Below are 12,465 nucleotides of genomic sequence, written 5' to 3' on the forward strand. Positions count from 1 at the left end.
AAATTTCGTGGTTGTGGGGGGGGGTAAATTCCCATTGGGTTATTATGAGCACTATTAGTGCCGTGGTCATAGCACCACAAATTAGGCAGAAAGTGCTGAGATTTACCTCCAGCAAACATTTGGAGGTAAATCTCTCACTTTCCGCCCTAAACTCAGGATTGCTGATTATAATTGTTCTTTTAGAATGTGCTGATACGGTTTCTAAGTGCAAGACCAGGATTAAAACCTGTGATGCTATGTGTTGTCTTGCTTCCAAGACAAACGCTTTGCCAGGGCCGGCCTTACACCAGATTGCACCCCAGGCGGGAAGCATCGATGGCGCCCCCCACCCACATTCCGATCCCTAAAAATGACAACCAAAAAATCTGTTACAAATGTTGTAAATAGGGCACTTCATTAAAAACCAGATAGAAATACAAATGCAATAGAAAATGCATACTCGAGACACTAGATGACAGTCTTAGAATGTTACCTGTATTATGTGTTCAAAAAGCAACTTTTCTTGTCTTCGCCCTTGCGAATTGAAGCACAGCGTCGTATACCAGCACTTTGAGATCATACCAATGATAAATAAGGCAATATACAAATTGGCTTTGCACAACCACCCAAATTTCACAGGACGAATGGCATTCGCTTTTTCATAAAATCAACACACACAAAACCAAGAGAGGATATTTTCTTTTAATAGTGTTTTATAAAACGTTAAAAGGTGTGCCTGTTTTAAACTCTAAGAACCAATACAAATGTTTTCCTGGGAACTTGCAGTACCGAAATGGGACATTTAACCTTTAGCTGTATTTTTCATCAGGTTATATAATGCAGTGTGGTGAAGTGTCCGGCCTAGAAACCTGATGACTGTGGTCCGATCCCCACGGTCAGCTTTAATGCATAAATTCAAAGATGACATTCAATGTTTCTCATTTTAGCTGGGGGGGGACTGAGTCTACCCTCTGAAAAAAGTGGGTGGACTACGTCCTCCCGCGTGTACCCTCGACTTCAGCCCTGCTACTCTCAGTCCATGTGCTAGAGTGCCCTGTTCCACGGACGCAAGCAGTAGTCCTCAGCCACAACTCATTACTGGTTCAATTCAAGGTTGCCTTTTCAAAAATCAAATGAATAACCCTAAAGTTGCACTCATGTTCCTGGGGACCTGCACATGTTTGCATTTTCCGAACTCTTACACATTTCAAAAACATTCAGCAAAGCTATTGCGTTCATAGGTCAGGCGGCATTGCAACGATGGTCTCTGAAATGCAAGTTTACCACGTTCATGGGTTTGAACCCCTGGTGCTGCGCTTAGATGCTGGTCCCTGGTATGTAGTGCGATATGCGATATAAAAGTTCACTTAACTGACACAAACAGCTTGTCACTGTTGCGCAAAACACCTAGAAACCCACACATAGACACAGAGCTGCTCAGTTTAGCTAGGAAGGCATCAACAAAGTTAGCTTGCATTTTCCCTCTCCCCCCACCTCTCTCTTTCATATCGGTCACTGCACCTGGATACAATGCAAATGACAAACGAGTGTGGTATACATTTTAATCACATAAAAATCCATGGGGTGCGTGGATGCAATTACACACTGTTTGCCTTGCCACCCCTTTCCTGCCTACCCTCTCCCTTCCTCCCCTTATCATCTCCTTCTGCTCATTAGTTCCTTCCTCCACTGTCGCCCTTTCCCCTTGTTCGCGCCCTCCGCTTTCGCCCACTCTCCCTTAACCCCATTGGGCCAATAACCTACCCTGATTTCTTCGCGTCCCCCCCCCAAGATGATCTCTCCTCTGTTCACTTCAGCCCCCACCCATTTTCCCTCAGCCTTTCACTTCTTATTTCCTCACCCTTCTGTTCCCCCCTCTACTTATCCTATTGCACTCCACCCTTCCGTTGTCCTCCTTCGATTTTCTCTAACCCCTTTCTCTCACTCTGTTCACCAGCCTTTCCTTCCATTCCTATTGCTCTTCACCTCCCTCTCCTCTTGTATCCCCTTTATGTCCCCTCCCTCCACTCCCCGTCTCCCCCTCACCACCCCTCCCCTGTTTGTCTGCTTCTGCTGAGAGGCGGGGTATTATAGAGAGCCGAGGACTCCCTGACATCACAGATCCAGTAAGAGGCACTCCTGCTCCTGGTTTAAAAGCAGAAGAGACCCAACTCTCGTCAGCAGCAGCAGTCCCGGGCTCTCTCGCGGTTCACAGGGCAGCCCCCGCACCGTGCTGTCCCTGCTTCTCCCATACTGTCAGGGTACATGGGATGGAAACAGGACGTAGGGGAGAGATGAAAGGAAAGAGCGGGTGGAAGGGTCTGTGCGCCAGTGAGAGGCTGCAGTGTCCATGCAGGGTGTGTGTGCTGGAGCAGTCTACCTCTCACACACATGCTGCAGCAGTCTGTCTGCATGGGATGGAAGCAAAACCCTCCACAGCCTGGGGCAGAGGGTGCATTCTACCTTATCTGGGTGCAGACAGTTGAAACCATGGTCTTGTACCATTGCTCCACTGCTCCGGGTATACGGGATGGATAATAGAAGCAGGACCCGTGGCAATGCAGTGGGTAGAGATGGCCAGAGTGCGTTAAAGAAAGGCTGGCTGTGTACTTGGCCGGGCTTTCACATGCGTATAAGGGATGCAAGCAGGATTCCCATAGCTTTGTAGTGTGTGGAGGGGAGTGTACGCAACTGGGGGCCGGCTGGGGATGGACAGGGGGGAACTGTATGCACCTGTGTCAGCGCAGGGCGCAGCTTAGCACTCATAGAAAAGACATAGAAACCTGGGTATCTGGCACGGAAGCAGGATCCCCTCCAACAAGTAGATTAGTGGTGGTTCTTGTGCATCACTGCAGGAGGTTGTCTTTGTGCCTCTTGAGCCTCGGTAGCCAGCAGCAGAGTGTATATATGTATTGCAAGCCCAGGACTCTCACACGTGCCCCAGCATCTATTCTAGGTTATAAGAAATAAAAGCCTGACCGTTTGGTGGTATTGCGGTGTGAGTCCCACTAAGGGGAAGGGAGCTGTGGGCAGCACTCACTGCTGTGCTCTGCAATGTGAATATTGATGGCTACTTGCAGTTCACGTCGGATCTTACTCTTCATTCAATACCTAGGTGCCACCTAGGCGCCTTCCCTTTCGGCATCACATCATATCATGCCACATATTGTAAACCCTCCTTAGCTCGCATGTTACCCTCAACGACATGTACAGTGCTCTGTTGATAGGTTTGCGATATATAAATACCCAATAAGAATAGGGGTTCTGTGTCAACTAGCCACCCAGTGCTAGACGAGGAACCGTAGACTAAATCAACTCTGGGGAAGGGGATGTGAGGATCCTTGGAAGATACACTGCACCAATGTCTACTACTCGCTGAGTGCGTGTAGGACCCTTTTTTGGATATGTAATTGAATATACTGTAGCTCGGGCTATGTCTGTGCTAATGGCACGAGTGGCTGTGAATTTTTAGTGTAGATGAGAAAATGCAGGTGAATATGGACCCCGCCATATAACTGCTCGACTTGCATGTTTTTCCAGAGGCGTTCTTGTCAGTGCAAGGGATGTTTATTGTTGAGAGGTCTTCTTGTGTGTGGTTGATTTTAAAGTAGTAATCTGTGAACATTTTAGTTATGATTTGTTATTTACATAGCGATTATACCTGAATGCTGTTCATAGAACATAGTCAAATACATCATCGTCCTCCCAACCGAAGTTGGTATTTATCTATTTATCTAAGGGATGACGGGGTGAGGTGGCCTTGCCGGGATTCGAACCTTGCTACCTGTGGATCACACACAGATCGCAGCAGCAAGGGCTCAACCCACCGAGCTATCTTACCAGCTTTTAAATGATCACGTAATCCAAAACATTTCTTTGAATTGATTGCTGGAGGAATAGATACTTGGCGTACTGCTGTGACTAGTATTGGTTTGCTTTAGGCAAGGACACTTCTTATTGGTTGATTTTCCTTCCAGATTTGCTTCTAAAACTACTTTGTATTTGTAAGGTCTTGGCTGATGCATGTTTCGTGGCTGAAATTTGCTTTTTCAAGTGCAAAGCCTAGGGTAAAAAACAAGCTTTGTAAGACTGGTGATGGAGGGGCATGATTGCATGATAATGACAAGTTATTGCTTGACTAAATTGGACATGTTTCTTTTCGAAAGTGAACATGAGCCACAGCCAGCAGTCCCTCTTCAGCACAGCGCCTGGGCCTTCCAGCATCACCTGCCCCCGGCAGGAACTTTTCATTTTGAGAACCAAAGGGGTAGCAAGAGCTGGGATGAAGACTGGGGCGACGAGAAACATCCTCAGAGTGGAAATGGAACGAGACCGAGCTGAGAAAAGAGAGGAGTCCACAAGGGGATGAGAGGCGACGAAGATGAAGTTCCTAGATCTGGCGAGAGTCGAGACACTAGCTGACCCTGCTGCAAACTAAGCAGAAGACCCCCGAGCGGAAAGGGGCTGCCGCGGACTTCCTATCACTGAAAGCGCAGAGCCTGGGCCCGAAAGAGTTCCCTGCTGCACCACCTGACCACCGCACTCCGAGCCGTGAAGAAACTCAGCACGCTCTCAAATGAGAGATTTCAGCACAGAGGGAGATGGCAGCAAATGCACACTGGGGAAATCCAGAGGCAGGCGAAACAACCAAGCCACTAGACCTTCATTTGTATTTACGTATTTGTAGTAAGCAGGAGGCCGCAGTCTGTCCCTGCAATGGTCGGACATGCACCACCTCTCCGCCTCCTGCAATGCACCCACCTCTGCGCCCAGGCTGTCCCTGCAATACTCTGCAATCATGCACCCACCTGTCCTCCTCCCGTTGCCCCCCCCCTTTTCTTCACCACCATGTTTCTGGTTATAATCCTGCCCTGCTCGCCATCCCTCCAGTCTCCCGTGCCACTTTCCAGCTCTGCTCGTGCCCCGGCCCCGGCCCTATCCCTCCCATTTTGTTCAATGGGACCGGGACCAGCACTTAAGTTCATGACATGCCATCACGACTTGATAACGGGGCGACGGGCCCACCCCGCCCTACTGCCCACTGCTCAAGGTGTTATCCGAAACGGGGGCAGAAAACTGGAAGAACTCGGCTTTGATGTAGCCAGACGCAATCACGCTTAATGCATACATGAAACTGTCAACTTGTGTGTCCACACATCGGCACATGTATGGCGTGTTTGCACATCTTGTCCATGTTACGTATCTGGGTGGCCCACCAAGATACGTAACATGGACAAGATGTGCAAGCACGCCATACATGTGCCGACGTGTGGACACACACACACACACTTGAAGTTGACAGTTAGTTTCATGTATTATGCGTTGAATGATTGCGTGGTTTCGGGCATGTTGTTCCATGTATGCAGCAGCAGCACCCTGCACCTGTGTCTCGTGGCTCGGTGCTGCTGCTGCTCACAAGGAATCAGGATGGGATGTGCCTGTTGCTGCATCAACATCTAAAATGTTGCATAGTTGCCCTCGCCCCCTAACACAGTACACTTGACTTACCTGATATTGTGCTGTGCATGATGCATGCATCCTCTCCACTCGCTCCTGTTTTCCAAATGGTGGGGGCTGACTCCAGCCAGGCCAGCCCCAATCATCAAGCTATAAGTGCACAGGCGTACATAGCCTGCTGAGGGGACGCCGCACGTGCGCCCATTGGCCTGGCTGGCGCCAGCGCCGCCGGGGGCCGGCCGGGGGAAGTGAAAAAGCAACACACATGTTGCTAATTTATTGTCAATTGCTGCTGCCCTGCCCTGCCTGAGGGCAAAGGCTGCAGCCTGAAGCAGTGCTCACTGTTCCTCCTAATACACGGTGACAGGCGTCAAAATCAATGCTTGGCTGGTGTGTGGCCAGCCTGGCCTGGCTTGCACTGGCTTGCACTGATGCAGAGCACCGCCGTGTGGCGCCCCCTAGAGGCTGTTTGACGTCAGGCAGCCGCCTGAGCTGCCTGACACAAAGACCGGCCCTGCACGTTGCCCCTGAGCTATCCTCCCGGCCTGACGAGTACTCAAGCTCACAGTGAGTAGTTCCCTCATCACTCCTTACAGAATAAAATAGAAGAAAAACAAGCATTGTGAAAGCCAACAGTTTTGGCTGGTGTAAAGGCATGGGTCAGGAATGGACATCATATGCCCAGTACACACACCATTTCCCGGTCTTACTTTATTAAGGGTGAATAAGAATTCTCCAAAGAAGGGGTTCTATATTTGTTTTCTTATGATTGTGTTTCATATGTTTTAACAATATCCCAGGTACTCGCCCCAGTGCCTTAAACTGGGATAACAGTACAGGTACTCTCACCATTGGCATGTAAGGCCTTCATAGCCACATCACTCTTAAAAATATGTCCCGTTAGCTTAGTAGTGCCAATGTGCAGTATGCTCAGTTAAGACAACGCTGTCAGATTGCAGTATGCCCATTTAATACAGTTAAGCCAGAAACGTGTATTCTCATGTAGTACAACAGTTACACAGCCATGCCAGATTCCACTAGGCCCAGTTGGCGCTGAAGTGCTCAGCTCCATTATGCCCATTTGGCACAGTAAAGGCAGATATAATTATTTCCAGTTAGCATGGCAGTACTAGGTTCCAGATGTGCACTTGGCAACACAAACATCCCATGATACCCTGAGCCTCAGTAGATTCATTCATGCCCATTTGCCATAGGTGTGCCAGATATCATTATGCCCCGAATGCAAAAAATGCCCACATTTAATATTGCCCATCTACTACAGCAGGGTCAAATGTCAATGTGACCTTTGAGCACAGCTGTGTCAGTTTCCACACTGAACATGTTAGTCTTTGCGTAAACAGCAGCAAGGGGTCAGTACTACAATGTTTGGACCATATTTGCAGACATGTGGTAATCCCAAACTGCAAATGTGTTAGTGGGGTACACAGACAAGTATTTCCATATTGCATATCCTTGCAGTTGCTGCCATTAGTCTGGGAATCATCCTTCACTCCCAAAGTCCATCTGATACAAACAGTATCATTGAGGCTCTCTACCTCCCATTGGAAATAGCCACTGCCATACAAAGTTGCACAAACACGTAGCATAAAAGTAAAGAATGTATGGAGACGGACTAATTATGTTACATTCATTCTTATTTTTTTATCATGACTCATTTAGCTTTTTGCACTTAAAAGCTTTTCCCAATTATCCAGATCAATGGTATTGCTTCAATCAGTCTCCAAACGATGAGGGTAATTAAGCTTTGCCACTAGGACTTAATTCTCCGAAATGTAGGTATTACAGAGATCTTTACAACAGGAACATTAACCAACTGGGCTAGATTACCAGAACCTGAAGTGTTCCTCTGTGGCAAAGAGAACAACACTGCTCCCATCACTTATCCCCGAGCAAACTATTTTGCATCATAACCACTTCTCCAGCAGTGGGAGCTAGAGCACTTCTAGGGTGGAGTGTTCTGTAGTTGGAAAATGGTGGCAATTGTGTAAAGAATGAGTGGGGTAATGAGCTAGTAAACAAACATTGACATGAAAGGAAAAGTAGAAAAGATAGAAAATATGCTTCCACAGAGAGACTGCTGAAAAATGAGAATAAATGAAAAACGGAGGATTGAAGGCAGTGGTCTACCAGGTCTACCAGCGCTCTGTGCACAATTCGTGGGTTGCCCCATCCCGTCCCTAGACTACAAACAAATACCAGAATGCAAAGACATGATTCTTGAATAGGCACTGGCGCCACTCCTCTGTCACTCACTGTCATGTAAAGTGTCAGTCAAAGACTTTCTATTACTGAATGACTCACTAATGGAAATCATTGCCACTTTACATTGGGCTGCTGCAGCAACATGACACTTGCCAATGTGTGAGCTGGCTGCGTCCTTTACCTGCAGCGCCCCTGTGCCACTGCACCAAATGATCGACTCTTGAGTCAGCTCTGATAGGAGGAGTAGAAGAAAGAACATGCAATGGAAGTGTATATCATGCATAAACACCTAATTTGGAAACAAACAGCGCTTTGAGAGTTCATATGCATACGCAGGCATTCCCTGGTTGTGTACATTTCGGGATGACAGCACTTGTATCTGAAGTGGTCACATGTCCCGCATGACGCATGGCATGCTAAAAGTTAAGCAGATATATTTTCATTGGATTTTGTGAAACTACTAGTCCCAGCATGGAATGTGCAAAACACAAAGTGGGAGAGGGCATCAGGGATGACATGGGACCATTTGACAGCTACGAACACAGCAAGAAAGCGGGTGTGTAGTGGGAATGATCAGCACAGCCACCACCATTCCAGCTCAAGAATACATTGGACTTGACAGATCCCCCAGACCAGTAAACCAGATCATCGTTCCTGGTAGATGATCTTACAACCAAAGTAAAATCTGTGAGAAAGATGCACTTTATTTAAAAAAGAAAGCCCAAGTTATGCTGGGCTTGTGTTCTGCTGTGCTCCTTTCATTTGCACAATGCATTGCCAAATCGACGTTTTAGCATGAGAGAAACCCACATAGCAGGGCCGGCAGAAGAGTGGGGCTTGCCAATGGAATCCGACACCAGGAGTCAGATTCCAAAAACGTGCACAATATTCACACTGGGGAAATCTTTGCCAAGGTGTAAACATGCATTGCAATGTATCCATTTGGCACTAGGGCAACTTATGCCCAGCTACTTTTTAAGGCCAAACAGCACTTATCACACTGTAAAGGTACAAATATTTCCCAGTGTTTTTAAAAATAAGGCAAACATTGCCCTAGTGCTTATACCACGCTACTTTGCACTTGCAACCGGTGCAAAGTATTGTAATCTAGTCCCATGTGTACATCAAAAAGAGGGGGAGCGGGTAAGGGGTAAAGGAGGACCAAGGCAAGAGGGAGAGAATGGAAATTTAGAAGATTACATTGTTCAAATTTGGACTTAATGGTATATCCTGGCAGCAGGTGGGGCCAGGGTAGACGCCAGGAATAGAGTCAAGCCTATCCTGTGTGGATGAAGGGTCCATGGGAAGGAAACAACCACCCAAAGTCTCATACTTACACAAACCTGTAACAAGTCTGTTTGTGCCATCTTTGATAGAGAATTCCCCCCCTGCATTGTCTCATCCACAGACACTGTTTGTATTCTCCCTCTCACCCTTTTAATGAATCCGGAAATGTTGTAGGTGAAGAATTGAAATGAGGAGCCCAATCCTGGCTCCTCCACATAACCGTATTTGTGTGATCTTGGATACATCATGATATTTCTCAAGTTCACTTAATTGCCTAAGGGTGGGCGTAAACAGTACTGACCACCGACACCTGACCGTTCTGTTCCTCCTTTATTGCAGGTTCACTTATATGGAGGAGGGCTTTTGATGAGAGCTTTGGCTGCACTGATTGTGCAAGGGCAAGAGTTCTAAACTCTGAACAGGCTATGACGCTGATGCAGCGGATATTATATATGAAGCTGAACTGATATTACAACAATCGTGTTCCTAAAGGGACCTATCCTACTCCTCCAAAACATTGGGATATTTCTTTTCCTAACCATCAGGACCAATAACCAGTTCATAAGAGCTACTACCCACCCCAGCAGCTATGAGTACTGCCAGTAAGTAGGCAATGAAAGGAGGAGGACATGAAAGTGAGTTTGTGCATTGGAACTAAAGATGAATGCCGACACTAACAGGTGAGTTTGCCAAGTGATGGAGAGATGAGGGAATAACGGATGTGAGTTGGGAAGCTCATATGGATGAGTGAGACAATGGCAACGACAGAAATGGGCCTTTACATGAATAGATGAAGACACAGGACCATAACTACAAATGTGTACTGGCACTGTTCAATAAGGATCTCTTTGTGAAGTACTCCAACCATTTGTATACACATCTGTTACAATACTACATACGGAAGGAGAGTGATTGTACAGTCAAGTAGCATATACCAGGTGTTGGCATACATGGTGGGGGCGCCTGGCATGTTGTGAGAGTATATGCACTTCTGATGGTCATACTTTGCATGTAATGTGATTAGCTGCAGGGTCCTTTTGTGCAGCACTCCACCCATGTATGCATCTGCTAAAACAACTACATCATACACCCATAGAGCCAACCCCTGTCTCACCAAAACCCATCCAAAACCTCACATGCATCCACTATCCCTTATTCTAATAACACACAAGCAAACTGTGCAGCACTTGCACTGGAAATACGCCAGAACAGTTGGTTTTACCAATACATGTTACTCATGTTATCAATGTCAGAAGGATAAGGGTTGAAGGCCACACTTTCTGGCTTCTATCCTGTGAACTGTGGGTTATGCACAAACCACTGTGTGTGTCTATGGGTAAAGGTTGCACCCCTGTCAGAGGCAAGTTGGCACTTAAAAATCTCAAATCATTGGCAGGGCCGCCTCAGCCCTTTTCTTCTTTCGAAGAGCAATACATGGAGTACCATTAAATAATGTAAATAAAGCAGCTGTTACTAAAACATTTCGAAACTGGCAGAATACGGCAAGCTTAATAACACCTGATATTGTCATTAACAGGTGCATTATCACCGACACAAGTACATTAGCCCACTGAGCTATGTCATAGATTAAACATAGATTGTACATTTCAATTGCTTAAACGCTTAAGAGCTGAATCAGATTTTTTTTGTACGTTTTATTTTCATGCAGCAAGGGAAATCAAAATTACCAGAATTTACGTTTACCTAAATAGCACAAATACTGTAAGAAGAGCCGAGGAAAAGATTCTGCCCTTTGTCATTCTAAACCAGGAAACACGTGTAAACACGATATTCCATTCAAAGTAATTTATAGCACACAAGTATGGATCGAGGTTGTAGTTTTGTGTGACTTAATAGGAAAAGGAATTACAAATCAGACTGTTCTAGTCAAGGAACGGCACTTGCAAACTCTTGAAGGGGACATCACAAAAATGAGTGGCCCAAGGAAGGCTGTCAGATGCTGATGTAAAAACAAAAAAGCAATGGATTGAGAAGCTGGTGGGCTGCTTACAAGTGTCTAAAATGTAAGCCCAATGTGCCACACAAGGCCAGCTGCATTTTGCTTCCCCAGCCATGTGTGGCCCATTGGGCATGATGGCTGGGTTACTGTGGACCATTTGAGCATGGGTGATGCTCCAATGCATCCATGCCCCAAGGGTCTGCAAGTGGTGTTCGACTGCTGGTGCTCACAGACTGCAGGAGTACCTCCAACTGCTTTTAATTCCTCATTGGAAGGGGCTTGAGGTGGGCCATCTTGCAGAAGCCACAGCCCAGAGCTACTGTGGCTGAGAAAGCACTTGTAAGTTAAAACAAAACAAAAAAATCTGTGTGTGGGCATGTGTTTATGTTTGCGTGCATGCAAATGGTTGTGTGTGTGCTTTGTAATCCATGCAAATGTGTGCACTTGTGAGAGTGTGTGTATGTGTGTGTGTGTGTGTGTGTTTGTGTGTGTGAGAGAGAGAGAGAGAGAGAGAGAGAGAGAGAGAGAGACCACACTTTAGTCCAGGAGAGGAGAGCCTCACTGGCCAGCATACGATGTGTTCATTCTGAATGGGATTGCAGTCCATAGAATGGCTGCAAATAATTGTTACCGGTTTTAGGGCATTACTGTGGACAAGTGGTGATGTTGTTTGAATGACCTGAGTGTAAAGACTGGTGGGGGGGTCTGTACTTCTGCTCTCTATATGGTAGAGGAGAGGCACAGAGGACCCCAGCCAAGATTCTCTAATACGGTAGCGATGGGCGAGCAATCAAGGCCTAGCTTCTCAGGAGGTGATGCAGGCTGGTTCTTAAGTACAGTGTATCCCCAAGCCCCCACAAAGGAATGTCCACACACTGTATTACTGAAAACACAGTCTTTATATAATTAATATTCAAGGGTTATGTACACTTATCACAATAACGCACTTTGTGCTCAGGAAAATCAATAATGGTAAATATCTACAATTCTAAAGTGGTACCACTAATATTAGACCTCATTAAAGTGCATTCACAATACTGTAAAAATGGCACACAGATCAATAAGAAGGAAACCAGCAATAGAGGGAGGAGAGATAAAAGATGGTTGAAACAATAGGCAGAATACTGGCCCTAGCTACTGGACACAGTTCTGTGTGGAGATCCCCCCACCTGGGCAACCTGTAAAATAAAGAGATAGAACACAAGCCCAGTCCATATATTGTCCAATAGTCTTATTCTCTCCTACAATGTTTTTACCCCCCCAATGTACCTGGTGGAGTCGAGTTCTTCGAAGAGGCGTCGACAGATCCTTCTTGAATGACCCCCTTTAAAGCAGGAGTCACGGATCGTCGAGAGGCGTCGAGAAGCGTCGAGGAACTCGGTGTTCGGTGTCGGGGAATCGACGGCCCTTCTTGAATGCCTTCCCTTTCAAGCGGGAGACACGGGGCGTCGAACGTCCGACAACAAACAAGGTAGAACGGCGTCGATGAGGCGGCAGGCTTCGATCCGAGCGGTGCTCGTCGGCGTCGAGACGTCGGCGTCCTGCGAGGAAGAGGCGTG

The sequence above is a fragment of the Ambystoma mexicanum genome, chromosome 3p (genome assembly GCF_040938575.1).
Source record: "Ambystoma mexicanum isolate Mex_15411 chromosome 3p, UKY_AmexF1_1, whole genome shotgun sequence".
Taxonomy (NCBI): Eukaryota; Metazoa; Chordata; class Amphibia; order Caudata; family Ambystomatidae; genus Ambystoma; species Ambystoma mexicanum.